Source organism: Dama dama, chromosome X (assembly GCF_033118175.1).
Source record: "Dama dama isolate Ldn47 chromosome X, ASM3311817v1, whole genome shotgun sequence".
In the NCBI taxonomy this organism is placed as follows: Eukaryota; Metazoa; Chordata; class Mammalia; order Artiodactyla; family Cervidae; genus Dama; species Dama dama.
Window position 1 is genome coordinate 115,666,764 of NC_083714.1, and position 17,955 is coordinate 115,684,718.

The 17,955-nt window shown below is 43.1% G+C and overlaps 1 non-coding gene across 1 annotated transcript; it reads left to right on the forward strand.

Annotated features, from left to right (window-relative positions):
* Window positions 1-4,760: 4,760 nt before the first annotated feature.
* Window positions 4,761-4,833, forward strand: TRNAE-CUC (transfer RNA glutamic acid (anticodon CUC)). The gene has a single exon. It is a non-coding gene; the product is annotated as a tRNA-Glu (tRNA).
* The last annotated feature ends 13,122 nt before the right edge of the window (window positions 4,834-17,955 follow it).

Below are 17,955 nucleotides of genomic sequence, written 5' to 3' on the forward strand. Positions count from 1 at the left end.
AGAGGATAACTGATTTGATATATTCTAGGCACTCTGATATTTTCCCTTGTATTCAACTCTAGCCTATTTTGTTTTTTAAACAAAATTCTGGTTGTGACACATGAAACTGATTTGGGGATCCATTAGTGGTTTATAGCTACAGGTGGAAGAATTGTGGAAACTGCCTTATATGAGACACGGGTGGAAACATGAGGCTAGCAGGTTTCCAGAGCAAGCCCTCCATGGTTTCCATGATGACCCATTTTTCAGGCCATACAATCTACCGTGTAGTGAACCAACATTGTCACGGCCACCTACTCCTTCCTCTCTGCAGTAGCATGGGGCTGGGAATGCGCTCCAGAGAGACTCCAGGCCTGGCTCCGTAGGAAGCCTCGTGGCCTAGGAATGGTTTATCTGTGCATCCTGCCCTGGCTAGAGATGCGCTGAGCCCTTCCCTCATGTAGGAGAAGTTCTCCGTGCAGGAGTTGCCCCTCTGAAGGGTGTGGGTGATGACCCAGAGAAGCTGCACCTCAGCTCTGAATCAGAGGACAGGGGTCCCCGTAGGTCAACCTTTGTGTTCCCGTCCTTCCTAAGTTCACCCTTTCTCCTTCCCAAGTTCAGGGGCTTTCTTCAGCCCTGCAGATGGTGAGTGTCAGCTCCCTCTCCACGTGCCCAACTACCGTTGCCACAAGGCCGCCCTGCCCGTCTGGGTATCACAGGGCGCCTTCCTAGCTCACTGGAGCCGGGGCCCCAGAGGGAAAGACCACAGACCACAGCCTTTCCAGAGTGGCAGGTTGAGTTGCCAGATCTGATTCTTCTGCAGAGTTGTGAGCTGTGGGTAGGGAGGGGGAGGGACAGCTGGGAATTGTGGGTGTGGGGTGGGTGTGAGGGTGGCGGTCTTGTTCCACTTTCAGCTGCTGAAGCAAGAACATGTGATGTCCTGGGGGACCTCCAGGGAGTGGGAGGGTAAGAGGGAGGGTTTTCAAGTCAGTGACCTGGACTCAACCCCAGCTCTTCCATTTTGGGGCTGCATGACTTTGACTGATTGTTTAACCTCAGCCATGGTGTCCACAAGTGTCACCGCCACAGTTCAGCCCTTTTCTGAAGGTGAAATAAGATAATGCCTGTAAATCACTGAGCGCACGTGATGGGCTCACTGGAGGCGGCAGCTGTTACTAAACGCCTGGCTATTGTCGTCATATTGGGGAGGAGGAAATGGTGCAGGGGCCTAGGCGGTGGTTCTGGGAAGCAGCTGAATGCAGGTGTGGGGCTTGGGAACTGCACATACACTGCACCTGAACCCACAAGCTTGCTTTATCTGGCAAACACGGGTTTGGCTTGCTGGCCTGTTCGTTACCGGAAGCTTCAAGGAAAGTCGTCCTGGGAAGGACTCGGAAGCCATGGAGAGTGTCCAGGTGGCCACTGAATGTCAGGATTGGTCCCCGTGGCCCAGCTGTGGGCTTGGAGTGCAGAGGAGGGGAGAGATTGGCATGGAGAGACCAGCGGGGCATTTGCCTTTTCTGCCCTGTTAGTGATTTACTGCAGGTATTTAGTGATTAAACCTTTAATTTCCAGGATGTTCAAGGTGGCTCTTTTACAAAAACATTATATCCACCCAGTATTGTTGCCTGGATAATCCCATGGACAGAGGAGCCTGGTGGGCTATAGTCCATGAGATCACAAAGAGTTGGACATGGCTGAGCGACTAACACTTTCGCTTTTTTCATTTCTGGTCAACACCTTGCTGGATGGTATGGAAACCTCAATCAGATTTCTATGAGGCCACAGTTAACACAGTGCATATTTGAGGAGGTGGTTAGATATGTAATGGAGGTGGGTCATTTGAGGAGGTGGTGAGAAGTGTAATGGAGGTGAGTCAAACAGTAGACGGGAAAAGAAGCAGAAGGGAAAAACAGCCAGTCACAGGACAAGGAAAGTAACTTGTGCCACTTCTGAAACAGCATTGGAAGTCCAGGCCAAGCCCTAGTGTAAGGCAACTGCTAATATACTGTACCCGACTGAACAACACCGCCACCTGGTGGCCAGGATCATGTGACCGTTGAAGTACCTGTGAAGTTGCTTCAGTTGTGGCCAACTCTTTGTGACCCCATGGACTGCAGCCTGTCAGGCGCCTCTGTCCATGGAATTCTCCAGGCAAGAATACTGGAGTGGGTTGCCATGCCTTCCTCCAGGGGATCTTCCCAGCCCAGGGATCGAACCTGGGTGTCTTATGTCTCCTGCAGTGGCAGGAGGTTTTTTTTGTTTTTTTTATTGCTAGTGCCATCTGGAAAGCCCGACCATCAAGGGGTTTCTTGGAAAATTACATAACAAACAGTGTTTGTAAAATGTGAGGAAATGGGTGGATGGATAGAAAATTTTAAACATTTTAAATATTATGTTTTGTCATGTGCATGTACATGTGTGCTTGGGGTATTCAAGGTAGAGGGTAGAACTGGGATTATAAGGTAAATGTGCATCCATTTTTTTATAGCTGGAATTTATTGAATGCTTACAACATGCCAAGCACTAGTCTAAATCTTCAGTGTGTATTATCTCATTTCTACTCCTCACACCAACCTTATGAGATGACACAATGATATCCCCATTTTACATTTGTGGAAACTGAGGCACAGAGGGTGAATGCACCAAGCCCAAAGCCAGGAACTGGCAGTACTAAAGTTTCAACCTACACAGTTTAGCACAGAGCCCAGTGTATATATTTGACAAATAAAGGAAGCCAGAGATTGAATTTAAGTTTCAAAGATTTGAAAAGTAAGCAAATAGAGATCATTTATTTTTTTTCCCAAGGGAATCAATCCACAAATACTGGCTGAGCCCATCCTCTGTGTGCCCTACTGTGCTAACACTGTGGGGGCTGTGAGTCTGCTACAGGATAGTCTCTGCCCTCCAGGAGTTCACAGTCAGTTTGGGGAAATAAAATACACATGGAGGACACAATCAGAAAACAATATATAGGACTTCCCTGGTGGTACAGTGGATAAGACTCTGCCTGCCAATGCAGGGGACATGGGTTCGATCCCTGGTCTGAAAAGATTCCACACACTGTGGATCAACTAAGCCCGTGGGCCACAACTACTGAAGCCTATGTGCCTAGAGCTTGTGCTCTGTAACAAGAGAAGCCACTGCAAAGAGAAGCCCGTGCATCCCAACGAAGAGTAGCTCCTGCTCACTGCAACTAGACAAAGCCCACGCAGCAACAAAGATCCAGTACAACTAAAAATATAGATCAACAAAAAACAGAGTGACTAAGTAATTAGCCTCCAACTAATAAAAATAAATGAAAAAAAAAAAAAAACCAGAGTGAATCCTGAGTCCTCATCTCAAGACAAAAATGTGTGTATGTTTTTAAAAGGAAACAATATATAATCTCACTAGGCCATGTTGTACATTGTGTAGGTATAGGTAGTGGACAGGAGGAATTAAAAGGCAGTAGTGAGTGAGGCTAAGGAGTGAGGGTAGAAGCATTTCACAATAAATCAAACTAGGTTAATGAAAGTGTTTAGAATTCAAAAGAGCTTGAAGCAAGGACTTGGGCTCCACAGAGACAGGTTAAATTCTCTTGGGAGTAGGAGACTTAATGATTGATAGTTAACCCGACTGAATCGTCTTCTGGCACATACATTTACTTTTAAAATATTGTACTCCAGCTCTTTCTGAAAAGTCTTTTGGTCATGAGACATCCTGGGCCTCCCATGTTGAAAGAATATTTTCTTAGAACTCTTTGTCTTTATAGCTCTCAAGAAGAGAAGTGGGGAGCGTGCAGAGGGGAAGGGTCCTCATGGAGGGAGAGAAGAGGTTAAGAAGATGAACTCTGTCATACAGAGTGAAGTAAGTCAGAAAGAGAACAACAAATATTGTATATGAGCACATATATGTGAAATCTAGAAAAACTGTACAGATGATCCTAGTTGCAGGGGAGGAATAGAGATGCAGACGTAGAGAATGGACATGTGGACACAGGGGGAGGAGGGGAGGGTGGGGCAAACTGAAAGAGGAGCACTGATATATATATACACTACCATGTGTAAAACAGCCAGTGGGAAGCTGCTATATAGCACAGGGAGCTGAGTTCAGTGGTCTGTGATGACCTAGAGGGGTGGGATGTGGGTGAGGGTGAGTCTGAGGAGGAGGAGGAGTCTCCCTGAGGAGGGAGACTCAAGAGGGAGGTGACATATGTATACTTAAAGCTGATCCATGTTGTTGTACAGCAGAAACTAACACAATATTGTAAAGCAATTGTCCTCCAATTAAAAATTTAAAAAAATAAATAAAGAAAATAGACTCTGGAGCCCGGTCTAGATTCAAATCCCTAGCTGACCTTGACAGATGTGTGACTTTCGGCAAGTTACTTAACTTCTCTGTGCCTGTTTTCTCGTGAGGTTGTGATCAGGATTAAGATGACTTAATTCATGTAAAGCATATAGAACAGGACCTGGTCCTCAATAAACTGCTCCTATGTAATTATACTAAGAGTAATAATCATATCTGAAAATGCACATTAGTGGACTTTTCTCTGTTGCGTTTCCACGTGGCTGACCCTGTCCCTAGTCACCCTGAGGCAACATCGGCCTGAGATGGCAGAATGGAGGGATGTGACTGAGGCTAGCATCTAAGAGAGGAGGGTAGTGTTTCCATTTGCGGTTGGAGAAATGATTTTTTTGAGTTGAAGCCATGAACTCGAGAGCTAAGATTTGCTGTGAGGACCATTTTCTAAGTTTTTTGGTTCTCACTGAGCACATAGAAAGCAAATCCGAGAGACTTCCCTGGTGGTCCAGTGGCTAAGACTCTGCCCTCTCAAGACAGTGGATCTGGGTTCGATCCCTGGTCAGGGAACTAGATCCCACGTGCCACAACTAAAGATCCTGTGTGCCGCAACTAAGGATCTGGTGCAGCCAAATAAATAAAAAAAAGTCTTAAAAAAACAAACAAATAAAAAACAAAAACACAAAATCACATCCTAAAGGGCTGAGGCCACATTGCTCTGGCAGAATAGAGAAGATACTATTTCAGCCTGGGTCATGTAGAACAGACTTTCTGCCCCACAGAAAGGCAGGTCATGTGAGTGAAGAAGTGGGCAGTGGGCCCTTGGGGTGGGGATTGAGGGAAGAGGGAGCCCCCTGCATGTTGAAGGCCCTCCCCTGACCTCAGCCTGGGAAGGGACATATGGAATCAGTTGAGAGATTCGGGGCCGGTGCTTCTCTTCCCATTGTTGACTCTATGAGTGACACTTGTTCAAGGCCCAACCTAATCATGCGTAACCAAGGAGGAGTTGAGGTCACACAGAGAGAGGGCAGAGGTGAGCCCTCCAGTGTGGCCATAGGGATCTAGAAGCCCAGCCTTGCTGGGGAGGTGGGATGTGAGGCTGAGGCTAAAAGCGTCACTGTGCCCTCTGGGGAGCAGCCAGGTTGCAGGCCCCAAAAGAGGGAATGGGGTGGGCTTCAGGGTTGGCAACTCACAGTGAGAAGAGGAATGCCGAGGAAGGCAGCAGAGGATTGGCCCTATCCACGGCAGACCTGGGCAGCAGAACCCAGCAGAAGACGTAGGGCCCAGGTGTGAGCTAACACTGGCCCAACCCGGCCCCAGGACCAGCCTCAGGCCAGAGGGTTTGGCTGTCCCTCTGCCATGAGGTCAGTGCACACAGTGTCTCTCCCATATAGTGTCTTTCCTTGACTCCATCTTAGTAAAGGAGGAGGGCAGGGATGATGTTCTGAAAAGAAGTGGGACAAACTCCCAATCTATTCTTGCATCCCACTTTTCCCCCTGGCAACCAGAAGCTCATTTTCTAAGTCTGTGAATCTGTTTCTGTTTTGTAAATTAAGTTCATTTGTATCTTTTTAGAAAAACACCAGAGATCAAATTGTCAACATCCATTGGAAAAAGCAAGAGAGGTCCAGAAAAACATCTATTTCTGCTTTATTGACTATGCCAAAGCCTTTGAATGTGTCAATCACAACAAACTGTGGAAAATTCTGAAAGAGATGGGAATACCAGACCATCTGACCTGCCTCCTGAGAAATGTGTATGCAGGTCAGGAAGCAACAGTTAGAACTGGACATGGAGCAACAAACTGGTTCCAAATAGGAAAAGGAGTATGTTAAGGCTGTATATTGTCACCCTGCTTATTTAACTTATATGCAGAGTACATCATAAGAAACACTCGGTTGAAGGAAGCACAAGCGGGAATCAAGATTGCCAGGAGAAATATCAATAACCTCAGATATGCAGATGATACCACCCTCATGGCAGAAAGCAAAGAAGAACTAAAGAGCCTCTTGATGAAAATGAAAGAGAAGAGTGGAAAAAGTTGGCTTAAAGCTCAACATTCAGAAAACTAAGATCATGGCATCGGGTCCCATCACTTCGTGACAAATAGATGGAGAAACAGTGGAAACAGTGGCAGACTTTATTTTTTTGGGGCTCCAAAATCACTGCAGATGGTGAGTTCAGCCATGAAATTAAAAGACACTTACTCCTTGAAAGAAAAGTTATGACCAACCTAGACAGCATATTAAAAAGCAGAGACATTACTTTGCCAACGAAGGTCTGTCTAGTCAACTATGGTTTTTCCAGTAGTCATGTATGGATGTGAGAGTTGGACTATAAAGAAAGCTGAGCACTGAAGAATGGATGCTTTTGAACTCTGGTGTTGGAGAAGACACTTGAGAGTCCCTTGGACTGCAAGGAGATCCATCCAGTACATCCTAAAGGAAATCAGTCCTGATTATTCATTGGAAGGACTGATGTTGCATCCGAAACGCCAATACTTTGGCCACCTGATGCAAAGAACTGACTCATTTGAAAAGACCCTGATGCTGGGAAAGATTGAAGGCGGGAGGAGAAGGGGACGACAGAGGATGAGATGGTTGGATGGCAACACCGACTCAATGGACATGAGTTTGAGTAAACTCCAGGAGTTGGTGATGGACAGGGAGGCCTGGCGTGCTGCAGTCCATGGGGTTGCAACGATTCGGACATGACTAAGCGACTGAACTGAGAAAAACACAGATTTTCCATATTTGAGTTTTCTGTACAAATTATAAGGAAAAATCAAAATTTGTAAATTTATTACATATGTATGAAAATTAAAACATAAAAAAGATGAGGTGTATATATATATACACACACACTATATATATATAAGGAAAAATCAAAATTAAGGGGGGTTCAGAATGGAGAACACATGTAAATCCATGGCTGATTCATGACAATGTATGGCAAAAACCACTACAATATTATAAAGTAATTAGCCTCCAACTAATAAAAATAACTGGGAAAAAAAATAAACATGAGAATACAGGTTAAAAAAAAAAGAAAATTAAAACATAAAAAAGATGTGGTATATATATATACACACACTATATATACATATATATATACACACACTACTATATACACACATATATATATGGCCACGAAAAATAATTGGAATAACGACATTTGCAGCAATGTGGATTGACCTAGAGATTGTCATACTAGGTGAAGTAAGTCAGAAAGAGAAAGACAAGTATCATATGATATCACCTATATGGAATCTAAAATATAACACAAATGAACTTATCTATGAAATAGAAAGAGACTCACAGGCATAGAGAATATACTTGTGGTTGCCAAGGAGGAGGAGACTGATGAAGAGGGATAGACTGGGAGTTTGGGGTTAGTAGATGTGAACTGTTATATATAGGATGGATTAGCAACAAGATCCTACTGTATAGCACAGGGAACTATATTCAGTAACCTGTGATAAACCATAATGGAAAAGAATATGAAAATATATATGTATATATGGATAACTGGAGTCACTTTGCAGTACAGCACAAATTACCACAACATTGTAAAACAGCTATACTTCAATAAAATAAATTTAAGGAAAAAAATTTAAATGAAATACAAAGCATTTTAAGTCTAAGATGTCCAGCTAGTGCAAAGAGACTATTCAATTTAGCATAGATGGAGACACCAGATTTAGCAAAGTTTTGTTTTGTTTGGGTTTATTTGTGTGTTTGGGTTTGTGTGTGTGTGTGTGTGTGTGTGTGCGTGCCAAATGGGGAAGGGGAGTCAGGAGGAAGTTCAGATCCATTCTAGAATACAAAGAAGCTACATTTTATTTGGCTATCTAAGCTCAGTGTGAGGAAATCAGTGATTCTGTTACCTTTTGACACTTAATATCTGATGAAATATTCACCTGCTGTTAAGTCCCAGACACCTGCCTTTCTTATACAGCAAGATTTCTGAATTGCTGGACAGCCCAGCTGCAGTGCAATCGCCTGGGGAAACTTTAGGAAAACCCTGATGCCTGAGTCTTACTCCCACACATTGCCACTTAAGTAGTCTGGGTTGTAACCTGACCTCAGAATTTTCTAAAGCCCCCAGGTGGTTCTAATGCACAGCCAAGGTTAAGAACCACTATACAGGAAAACATCAGCCCCATTGCCCGGGACATGCTGTGTTCACCCTCTCTTTGAACACAGAAATAATAGAGTAAGGACGACTCCTTCTTACTGCAAATACAATTTTTCTGACACGATGGGTGGAAAATGATATCCAGGAATGAGACCAGGCTGACTTTTCTGTGGTGCGTTTAGTACTCTTCATAGAAAAGCAGGCCTTCAAGGTATCTAGCTATTCAAATGTCTAGAGCAGCACTGTCCAATATGACACAAACCACAGAAGCCAGTCACATAAAATACTTTACATTTCCTAATAGCCACACTGGTGACTCAGATTGTAAAGAATCTGCCTGCAATGCAGAAAACCTGGGTTTGATCCCTGGGCCAGGAAGATCCCCTGGAGAAGTGAATGTCTACCCACTCCAGTATTCTTGCCTGGGAAACCTCATGGACAGAGGAGCCTGGCGGGCTACAGTCCATGGGGTTGCAAAGAGTTGGACACGACTTAGCGACTAACACTTCCACTGCATAGCACAGGGAACTCTACTCAATGACCTATCTGGAAAAAGAATCTTAAAAAGACTGGAGATTATATTTATACACACACACACACACACAATTGATTCACTTTGTTGTATACCTGAAACTAACAAAACATTGTAAATCAACTCTATGCCAGTAAATTTTTTTACAAAAAATTTTAAAAGTAGGGGCTTCCTTGGTGGCTAAGTGGTAAAGGATCTGCCTGCCAATGCAGGTGATGTGAGACCAGGAAGATCCCACATGCTGAGGAGCAAGTAAGCCCATTCGCCACAACTATTGAGTCTGCACTTTTGAGCTTGGGAGCCACAACTACTGAAGCCCGTGCACCCCTGGGCCCATGCTCTGCAACAACAGAAGTCACTCAATGAGAAGCCTGTGCACCATAACTAGAGAAAAGTCCATGCAGCAATGAAGATGCAGCACAGCCAAAAATAAATATTTATTTTTAAAAAGTTGAAAAAGTAACTAGATGGGGTGAAATTCATTTTAATAAATTCTGTATTTAGTCCAATATATCCAAGATGTTATCATTGCAATGTAATCAAACATAAAAATTATTAATATATATATATATATATTTGGTACTAAGTCTTGGAAATCTGATGTGTGCTTTACATTTACAACACATCTCAACTCAGACTAGGAACATTTCAAGTGCTTAGTAATCACACATGGCTAATACCTGCCATAATGGACAGTGCTGGCTTAGACATCACAGCATTCACAAGTATTAGGATTGGCAGTCACACAAAATCAATGGCATAGGTCTTGCAGTTTGCTGTTAAACATATGTTACTTCAACCTTCCTAATGGGGGGATAAGGATTTTTCTAGACATGTCACACCAGCCAACTAGAGTTCTCCATCAGGATTGGGGGAGATAATAAAAGGTCTTGCTTCTTTCTCAGGAAACACCATCCTTGGCCACTGTGAAGAAAGAAGTGGATGGTCTGGGTAGGGACTGAAGTCTTCCTTGGATCCTGGCCTGACACCATCACCTGTCCCGTAACTATGACCACTTAACCAAATTCTCCCTCTACAATGTAAGCACTTAATAGTGTCCCTCCTGAAAATCAGTTTGAAGAAAATATTTTTTTTCTCATTTATCTACTTAAGCAGTGTTAACTTCTTTGGTTCCAAAGAATAAGACTTGATCAACTGGGTTCTAGGTTCGCCTGTGCTGAACTACACCTGTTGGCCTTGAGAAGTTCTATCAGTTTTTCTAGAAAAAGAGGACAGTGGCCCTGAGCAGATATATTGTAGAAGAACAGGACTTCAACCCAGAGTTCTTTCCCCTGGGACCCTCCTGGTTTCAGCCCAGTGTCCCCCTTATGGCTTCAGAGCAGGGCTCCAGTGCTGGGAGCTGTGGGGGGTGCCCTGCCTCAGCCCCCAGCCTGGGGTCTCAGCAGAAATGATCCCTCCCTACTGAGTAAGAGCTGCCTTCTATGCACTCTGCCCCTTCATTCCAGGCTACCCTGGGAAGTGTCACCAGGCTTGCTTCTTCCCTTGGTCTCCGACATTTGCCAAACTTAACCACATCTGCAATTTGAGCAAAGTTTAGGGGTCAGGAGAGCCTAGTGATTAAATGCTTGAGCTTTGGCATCAGACAATATTGAGCTGGAATACTAACTCTACTACTTACTGTGCAAGCACAGGAAAACCCCTTTAGTTCACTACTCTCAGCTTTATTTTCTGTAAAATGGAAATAATTGCAGCAATGGCTGCATAGAATTGTTACAAGGAATAAAAGTGATCTCGTGGACACTGGTGTTTAGCAGAGGACCTGGCTTGTGTCAACACTATCATTTTTTCTCCCCCTCACGATGTGGCCAGTGATCCAACCTCACCTTTCTCCCATGCTCCAGCAACAAGACCTATAAGCTGTTCTCTGTTTATAAATTTCCTTTTTATTAATTCAGGCTTTTGCACATGGTGCTTTAGAATACCATGAAAATTCTTTCCACTGCCTCCGCCAGGTAAACACCTACTCATGCTTCAGATCACAAGCAGGGGCAGATCTAAGTTTAATGGGGTCTGAAACCTAGACAATTTGGTCTGGGGAGAAGCTTTGAAAAAAAAGATAAAAAATATGAATTCAAAATTAGGTACAAAATGAAAGAATGAAAATCAGAACAAAGTACTGGCTCCTTAGAGATTCTGATCCTGTCCTTCTGTGATCTCTTTGGACAGTGTGGCAGAAATGCTTAGTAAATGTCCTTTTGAATTGTATCCAATTTCTCCTTGCTGCCTAGAAAGTGCTACACTCCTGACATTCATTGTGGGGCCTAAAGCTTAAGCGCTATAAACTTCAGGGTAAATTCATCTCTGGTCTGGGATTTTATGTTACTTTCTCTTTGAATCTCTCTGGACTTCCAAGACCAGATCTGAACTCCTTCTGTCTGTCCCTCGGACCTCCTGGCTTATAGTCCCATCATAGCTCTTACCTCAGTGCATTGATTTCACCAGGTTGGGTGTCTGACTCCTTCAAAGGGACTGTGAGTTCTGGAAAGGAGGGTTGGTGTCTTAGTCACCACTACCCTCAGTGCCTAGTCCAGCACCTGGCACAAGGGGGCGCACTTCAAATAGCTGTTGAACTAATGAATGACTATCCAACCTCTAGGATTCCTAATCCTCCAGAGCTGAGAATTCTCTTCCCTGCTTCTCTTCAGTTCAGTTCAGTCGCTCAGTCGTGTCTGACTCTCTGCGACCCCACAAATTGCAGCACGCCAGGCCTCCCTGTCCATCACCAACTCCCTGCTTCTCTTAGATGCCTGCAGACCCACAATTTCACTCCAAGGACACAAACACAATCCCACTAATGGTATTCTCAGAAGATAATTGGATGTAATTGTTCCTATTTTTTCAACATATGACTTCTTCCTGAGAGTTTCTTAACCAGAGACATATAATGCAAAAGGAGATAAGTATAGGATTTTGTTTTTGGAGTGGGGAGACAGAGAGCTTTCATATTCTTCATATTCTTCCCAAATTCATCACCTTAGCTGATTTTTTTTTTTTTTTGGCTGTGCCACCTTAAGATTAATGTGGAATCTTAATTCCCCAATCAGGGATCAAACTTGTGCCCCCTGCATTAGAAGTGTGGAGTCATAAACACTGGACCACTAGGGAAGTCCTTGAATCTTTATTTTTTAAAAATGACAGGGCTTCCCTGCTGGCTCAGCAATAAAGAATTCACCTGCCAATGCAGGAGACATGGGTTCGATCCTTGATCCAGAAAGATCCCACATGCCGTGGAGCAGCTAAGCCTGTGCACCTCAACTACTGAAGACCACACACCCTAGAACCCATGCTCCACAAGAGAAGCCACCACAATGAGAAGCCTGAGCACTGCAACTCAAGAGGAATACCTGCTCACCATGACTAGAGAAAAGCCCGCACAAAAACGAAGCCCCAGCACAGCCAAAGATAAATAAATAAATAAATTTTAAGATATGAGTGCAAAATGTCAGATTGCCCAGCAAATGGCCATTCCCCCCACTTGTTGCTGTTTGCAGAACCCTATGTTTGTGGATGTTCTTCCTTCCATAAGCTAAAGGATAGTGGCCCCTTTGCCAGCCCCAAGGAATGACTGCTGGGTGGTCAAAGGAAACCATAACAACATCATTCTGCTTGCCAGAGACAGCTTTAGAGGTAGGGATATGACAACTCTAGCCAATAAGAAACTTGGGGAATTCTGCTGAAGTGGATAGGTGGCTTCTAGGAAAGATTTCCTCTTGAAAGAAGGAAAATACTTTTTCTAATTTTGGTTCAGTTGTGTAATTGTGACGCCTGGAGCCCAGGCTGTCAGGTTGCAATCATAAGGAGGAAAATGTGAAGATGAAGCAACAAAACTTCTTAGGTCAGATAACAAAATATCATTCTTTAAGTTACTTCTAATCAGGTGTTCTTCAATTTAGAAGACAAATTGAAGAAAGTGGGGAAAACCACTAGACCATTCAGGTATGACCTAAATCAAATCCCTTATGATTATACAGTGGAAGTGAGAAATAGATTTAAGGGACTAGATCTGATAGACAGACTGCCTGATGAACTATGGACAGAGGTTTATGACATTGTACAGGAGACAGGAATCAAGACCATCCCCAAGAAAAAGAAATGCAAAAAAGCAAAATGGCTGTCTGAGGAGGCCTTACAAATAGCTGTGAAAAGAAGAGAAGTGAAAAGCAACGGAGAAAAGGAAAGATATACCCATTTGAATGCAGAATTCCAAGGAATAGCAAGGAGAGATAAGAAAGCCTTCCTCAGCGATCAATGCAAAGAAATCGAGGAAAACGATACAATGGGAAAGGCTAGAGATCTCTTCATGAAAATTACAGATACCAAGGGAACATTTCATGCAAAAATGGGCTCAATAAAGGACAGAAATGGTAGGGACCTAACATAAGCAGAAGATATTAAGAAGAGGTGGCAAGAATACACAGAAGAACTGTACAAAAAAGATCTTCACGACCCAGATAATCATGATGGTGTGATCACTCACCTAGAGCCAGACATCCTGGAATGTGAAGTTAAGTGGGCCTTAGGAATCATCACTATGAACAAAGCTAGTGGAGGTGATGGAATTCCAGTTGAGCTATTTCAAATCCTAAAAGATGATGCTGTGAAAGTGCTGCACTCAATATGACAGCAAATTTGGGAAACTCAGCAGTGGCCACAGGACTGGAAAAGGTCAGTTTTCATTCCAATCCCAAAGAAAGGCAATGCCAAAGAATGCTCAAACTACCACACCATTGTACTCATCTCACACGCTAGGAAAGTAATGCTCAAAGTTCTCCAAGCCAGGCTTCAACAGTACGTGAACCATGAACTTCCAGATGTTCAAGCTGGTTTTAGAAAAGGCAGAGGAACTAGAGACCAAATTGCCAACATCCGCTGGATCATCAAAAAAGCAAGAGAGTTCCAGAAAAACATCTATTTCTGCTTTATTGACTATGCCAAAGCCTTTGAATGTGTCGATCACAATAAACTGTGGAAAATTCTGAAGGAGATGGGAATACCAGACCACCTGACCTGCCTCTTGAGAAATCTGTATGCAGGTCAGGAAGCAACAGTTAGAACTGGACATGGAACAACAGACTGGTTACATCAAGGCTGTATATTGTCACTCTGCTTATTTAACTTATATGTAGAGTACATCATGAGAAATACTGGGCTGGAGGAAGCACAAGCTGGAATCAAGATTGCCAGAGAAATATCAACAATCTCAGATATGCAGATGACACCACCTTTATGGCAGAAAGTGAAGAACTAAAGAGCCTCTTGATGAAAGTGAAAGAGGAGAGTGGAAAAGTTGACTTAAAGCTCAACATTCAGAAAACTAAGATCATGGCATCCAGTCCCATCACTTCATGGCAAATAGATGGGGAAACAGTGGAAACAGTGGCAGGCTTTATTTTTCTGGGCTCCAAAATCACTGCAGATGGTGAGTGCAGCCATGAAATTAAAAGACGCTTACTCCTTGGAAGGAAAGTTATGACCAACCTAGACAGCATATTAAAAAGCAGAGACATTACTTTGCCAACAAAGGTCCGTCTAGTCAAGGCTATGGTTTTTCCAGTGGTCATGTATGGATGTGAGAGTTGGACTATAAAGAAAGCTGAGTGCTGAAGAATTGATGCTTTTGAACTGTGGTGTTGGAGAAGAGTCCCTTGGACTGCAAGGAGATCCAACCAGTCCATCCTAAAGATCGGTCCTGGGTGTTCATTGGAAGGACTGATGTTGAAGCTGAAACTCCAATACTTTGGCCACCTGATGCAAAGAGCTGCCTCATTTGAAAAGACCCTGATGCTGGGAAAGATTGAGGGCAGGAGGAGAAGGGAGTGACAGAGGATGAGATGGTTGGATGGCATCACCGACTCAATGGACATGGCTTTGGGTAGATTCCGACAGTTGGTGATGGACAGGGAGGCCTGGCATGCTGCAGTTCATGGGGTTGCAGAGTTGGACACGACTGAGCGACTGAACTGAACTGAATCAAGTGTTCTACGAATTGTAGCTGAAAGCACCCTGATAGAGTTTCTCATGAATCCAAGGAGGTGAACTGAAGAATGTGTAGAAATCCCTTCATTATTTTGATGGTTATCATGATAAATAATACACATCTTTTTAGTACTAAATTTAATACTAATTTTTTTAGTACTTTGAAATTGTAAAAGCATTTCACCTTGATGACACACTTTGTATAAAGGTAGATAATTTACTTCTTGAAGGTAGAATACTTACAAAGTCACATTACATTTTTAAAATAAATAAATACTTTCTCATCTCTTGAATCAAGCTGGAAATGAGAGAAGCCAAGTGATTTGTGTGTGAACAACTCTCATTTCAAAAGGAAAAAAGCAGACTGTATGTACACATGAGAAGATATTCCATCAGTGAAAAAACTGTCTAGAGTAGTAATTCTCAACAGGGTGGGATAAACTGGGAGAATGGGACCGACATACAGACACGACTAAATATAAAATAGATAACTAATAAGGACCTACTGTATAGCACAGTGAGTTATACTCCATACTCTGTAATGGCCTAAATGGGGAAAGAAACCGAAAAAGAGTGCATACATGTATATACAATATAAAAGATTCACTTTGTTGTTCACCTGAAACTAATACAACATTGTAAGTCAATTATATACCTCCAATAAAAATTAAAGAAAAAATAATACTTCCCCTCACTCTCAATTACAAAGGAGGTCTTTTAAGGTCACCTCACACATGATGGCGGTTGAATTTTTAACACTTGTTCAAGGTAGGGACTGGGGGGGGGGTAATGACAAAGTTACTTTAAATACAGTGACACTTTTAATAAGTCTTGTTCTATTACTCACAACAGCATCCTCAAAGGTGTGAAAAACAATTGTACAAATGTGTGCCAGACATCTCTGAATAGTGTCAAACATCCCTTGTCAGTGGAGAGGAGCGCAATACTTCTGCAATTGGTGGAGGTCTGCAGCTCTCCAGCTGAGCACTGTTGTGCTAAAAAATTCTGCCGCTCTACTTCAGAAGGTCACCTTGTCGGGAGAAGGCCAGAAACACCAGGGCAGCAGTTTCCTCTGCAGCGGACAGGGCGGAGGGGTGAGGCGGGAGGCGGAGGGGGTGGTGATGGTGGTGGGGTGAGGATAGTCCTGTAGCCCCACTCCAAAATAGAATTTCTAAATCCTATTTTGTTTCTTCAGTACCATTGCTCCTGAGAACCCGATTCATTAACTGTCAAATTTAGGTAATTAAAATAGGAAGCTGAGTGATAAGAAATGAAACCAGTATGCATAATGCAGATGTCTATGGAGGAAGATATTCCCAGGGCTCGAGCAAGCAGGCTAATCAGGAACTTCAATCAGGAACTCATCATTTGGAGACAGACAACTAATTCAGGACAGGAGGCAGGGAGGGAGCAGAAGCACAGGCAGAATCTCAAAATCTCTCTGGATGAATCTCTTGTTGGGAGGAGGCAGATGCTGAAACCTCACACAGGGGAGTCTGGGTGAGAAGTTTTTTGAAAAAACCCACTGCAAAGAGATGCTGCTGCATCCTGCTGTATACTCCTCAGGGATGCTCTGGATACAAAACCCAGCTTAAAACAGCACTGTTTTAGATCTCCTTGGTCTAGATCTCCAGAGCATTTCTAGAGAAATGACCACACAGAGAGGATGACAGGGAGACATAAGGCATCCCCTTAGGTAGGCTTCTGCAGTGGACACACACATTCTTAGCAGGTTAGAGGTCTAGTCTGATGGGGTTTCTTGTGCCCCAGGCAAGAAGGGATTGGGAATATTTCTGAATTCCCAGCTCTTTTCATATCATATGCTGATATGAAGTGCCTTTTTTGAAAAAAGAAAAAAGGCTCAAAACATCACGCATTATAGTGTTTAGAGTTGGTATTTCTGAGCTCTTTCCCAGTTGGGAAGTTGTTCACAGAGAATACAGTCTCCTGGAATGGGGCACCTGGAAAAATGTGGTCATGGAGGAATAATATATACCGTACTTCCCTCACCTGCTTCCAAATCTTCAGAAACTTGGGCCTAAAAACTGTAAAATGAACTATCACAGTGGGATGGGAGCAGGGTATGAACTACATGTTCATATATTAAGCAGCCAACCCTTGATGGTTAAGATGGGGATCCATGAAAAAGCATCACCCATAGTTTGCATATTAAAAAGCAGAGACATTACTTTGCCGACAAAAGTTCCTATAGTCAAACCTGTGGTTTTTCCAATAGTCATGTATGGATGTAACAGACCATAAAGAAGGCTGAGTGCTGAAGAACTGATGCTTTCCAACTGTGGTGCTGGAGAAGACTCTTGAGAGTTCCTTGGACTTCAATGTGATCAAGCCTAAAGAAATCAACCCTGAATATTCATTGGAAGGACTGATGCTGAAACTGAAGCTCCAATACTTTGGCCATCTGATGTGAAGAGATGGTTTATTAGAAAAGACCCTGATGCTGGGAAAGATTGAAGGCAAGAGAAGGGAGAAGCAGAGGATGAGATGGTTAGAAAGCATCACCAACTCAATGGACTTGAATTTGAGCAAATTCTGGGAGACAGTGGAGGACCGAGGAGCCTGGTGAGATGCAGTACACGGGGTCACAAAGAGTCAGATGTAACTTACCAACTGAACAACACAGTTTGCCAGTAAACATCCCAAATTTATGCTGTTAAGCTATTAGTACTGATAAAATGCATGTTTTCTTCAAATAGATTTTCAAAGTCTGCTCCAGTTTTCCCAGCTTTCATAGGGAAGTTAAAATTTCATCATAACTTTAAACAAAGAGAACTCATAGAAGAGAACTGAGTAGATTCACATTATTAAGGAAGGTTTCTGGAAACAAATGAATTGATTTAATTGTTAAATGGAATATGAACTCTAGATTAGATACCAGTATCATAATCACATTGAATTTCCAGAATTTGATCACTGTTCTATGGCTAGGTAAGAAAATGACTTTGTTCAGTGTGTAAGAGAATACACAGTGAAGTGTTTAGGAATAAAAGGGAAAAAGAGTGAAA